Source organism: Nicotiana attenuata, chromosome 7, assembly GCF_001879085.1.
Source record: "Nicotiana attenuata strain UT chromosome 7, NIATTr2, whole genome shotgun sequence".
Taxonomy (NCBI): domain Eukaryota; kingdom Viridiplantae; phylum Streptophyta; class Magnoliopsida; order Solanales; family Solanaceae; genus Nicotiana; species Nicotiana attenuata.
This window is the reverse complement of record NC_031995.1, coordinates 6,344,395-6,347,702: the sequence shown is the minus strand read 5'-3', so window position 1 is coordinate 6,347,702 and position 3,308 is coordinate 6,344,395.

The following is a 3,308-nucleotide window of genomic DNA, read 5'->3' as shown; positions in this document are numbered from 1 at the left end:
AATCGAGGCCTGTTTGATAATTAGCCTTGTCGTTTAGTTTTGAGCATGTACATAATTTTTAATTTCTGTCGTCTTTTCTTCTTCTTTTAGTAACTAAAATCCTTCTTTATATAGTTGAGTTTATTCATCTCCCTTACTCGTGGCAGTAGTATATTAGTACTTGTATTTTTAGTTCGTAGAGTTATATTTTTACATGTTATCTCTTTCGCTTCGGTTATTTTACTATATCATTGTTGTTATTATTTGTTGTTATTGCTCCTTTTCATTTTCGCCCTTGAGCTGAAGGTCTTCGGAAACAGTCTCTTTATCTCTACGAGGGTAGGAGTAAGATATGCGTACATACTACCCTTTCTCCAGACCCCACTTGTCGGATTTACACGGGGTATATTATTATTATTGATCTACTATCCAGAATTCACTAGTTCAACTAATTTGAATTCGTGTCATATGAACCAATTGAGAAAGAAGTGCTTCCAATCAGAGATTTTTCTCAATTCCAAGGGTTCAAACTCGAAACCTCTGATAATAACATGTCTATCCTGCTTGTTTATCCTGAAATTGAATTTAATTTATATGCATTAGTAGTGCAAAATATTTACGCATATATGGTTAAATTGTGGAAAACATGTAACTGTTTATAAATAAGCCTAATGTCGTAGCTTTATATTAAAAAATAAATGTGGCCTGCTTTAATAGATAAAAGTACGTACACTAATACTGCAACTTTTCTACAGTATATTCGCATGGATTCCCCTGTGAGGGACATGGCTATAATCACATGCAATCCTGTTACCCGTGACCCCTCCATTACTAGACAACTCTTTTTCTTTTTGTTTACCATATGGTATCCGGTACCCGCATTGGAGCCCGACTATATTCGGATTCGCGCCGCATAGGACCCCATATGAGGGGAAGCGCTCCCTACCAAGGATTTTTCCATATTCAGAGCTCGTACTCGAGACCTCTGGTTAAGGAAAGAGCAGTCTTATCCGCTCCACCACATCCGTTGGTCAGACAACTCACTAATCACATATTCATTTCTTTTAGTGCTAATGTTTTTCCCAGCCAATTAAACATCGACAATGGGTTCTTCTATTTGAAAACGNAACGGGTTTATCTGGCGGATAATATGGATATCCATATTATCCATGGCTTCTTAAATATGATCACTTATGAGAGAATTCCTAGTCTTCCAAACTTGAGGAACTCCAATTTGAGGATTTACAAAGGTAAAAGTTAAACACATTAGTTATCCACTGGTTATCTATTTGGTTAACCATTTTCTAAGTGGATAATATGGTTCTTTATCCATATTCGACCCGTTTTTAAATGGTTCATTATCCAACCCATTTTTTTATGGATGATATGAGTGGATAACTGTTTTCTTTTAATCATTTTGCTACCTCTACCTCAAAAAAATATTTTCTACTACCTAATCAAACACCAACAAATAAATGTAAAAATCACTTATTTTCCAAAAAAAAAAAAAAAAATTCCCTACATGTTCAAAGTTGTTCTTCTGCAAAAAAAAAATTAATTGGTTTCCCCACCTCCACACTCTTCATGGCTCCTCATTAATTAATTTGATAAAGGTTCCAATTGTTTTCAGTGTTATATACCAACTAAGTTGCACACAAAATTTGAGAAAATCATTCTTGACATATGTGTATGTGTATCCTTTTTTTTAGCAAAGCATAAGCTGGATAGAGACCTTGCCTTAAAATATCGCCCAAGTTCTATGAACTAAGTTTTTGGTTGAAACTAGCAATGTTGATTAGTACTATCATATGTTATTCACGTGCCCAAAAAGAATAAAACATAAAATCCCACGTTCTGTTCATATGATATTCACGTGTGTCTTTACCATACAATTCTTGGCCAAAATCCCTTTATAATATGTCCAAAAAAAAAGTGGTGAACGAATAAAAGAAGGGACTATCACGTGATATTGCAATTACAAATTCATATTTTCCTCTCATTGAAAACGAGACTTGATTTTGGGGGTAGTAGCTAAAAGATTAGAAAAAGAAAAAAAAATATGCAACATGATAATTAATTCCCTCTTGAGAAATATGGAGATTTTCTCCTCTGTACTATTAACTTTCTTATGATATTTGAGGTCCCTATTTATTTGTGTTTTTCATTTTATTCAGGTAATGCATAGAAAAGTAATTCCAGTAGCACAGTATGATAACGACTATATATGAGAATGATTTTTTTTTTTTTAAATTTGGTTTTGACTTCACAGTGTAATACTAGTATAACATCGGGGTATTATTACTTTTAGTCGTCGCCAGAAACTATTAAAAAATCGCATAAAGATCCGAACAAATGAAGGGAAAGAAAGATATAATAAGCTTATCCAGTCAGTCGAGAATTTTAAACATAATTATTTTTAATAAAAAAGAAAATAAAAAAACAAGAGAAGAAAGAGGAAATCAGAATTTTCCTAGAAATTAATTATATGAATTAATTATACACGGAATTCCAATTTTTGTTCTCGACCTAGCTAAAAGTAAAGTTGAACTGAATTTTCCAAACAGGAAATCATCAGATTTAGGACTTCTTATCATTTAAAGACTACTTAATAAGAAATTATCAATAGTTTGAATATATATTTTTGTCACAGATGATAACACGAATTACAAATACGTACCAATTACCATCAAAGAGAGATTAAATGGAGACCAAAAAAAAAAACAATTAATGAGATTAACATATGTTTAGCTCGGAACCGAGATTTGATTAAACTTAATTAATTGTACTCCCTCCGTCTCATATTATGTGTCGTATTTTTCTTTTACACGTTCCTTAAAGAATATTAATTAGGAAAGGGATTGGACTATTTTATCCTCATTTATGGCATAAGATATAATCTCTTTTTATTGATTATTTTTTCTATTTATGTATTATCTCCATCTTCAAGAACAATTATTACTAAGGGTAAAAAAGGAAAAAAATAATCAGTTTTTTCTTGAACTTCTAAAATGATAAATAATTTGAGATAACTATTTTTAGTCACTACAACTGTATGAGATGGAGGGAGTAATAACTAAAAGTCTTTCATCGGCAAAATTTAGAACCTTTAACTAAAATTTATCCTAGGTAAAAGAATACCTAAAATTGCTCGGCAATTGGAAAGGGTACAACATTTCATTGTTGCTCAATGGGGGACCCTTAGCTTGCTCTTGTCCTACTCTCATGCACATAACCAGACACGTGTCTACTTGCAAAAGGAATTCACATAAGAAAAACAAAAAAAAAAGAAAAAAAACTTTCACATGATATTACTCCCTAGTCTACTTTAA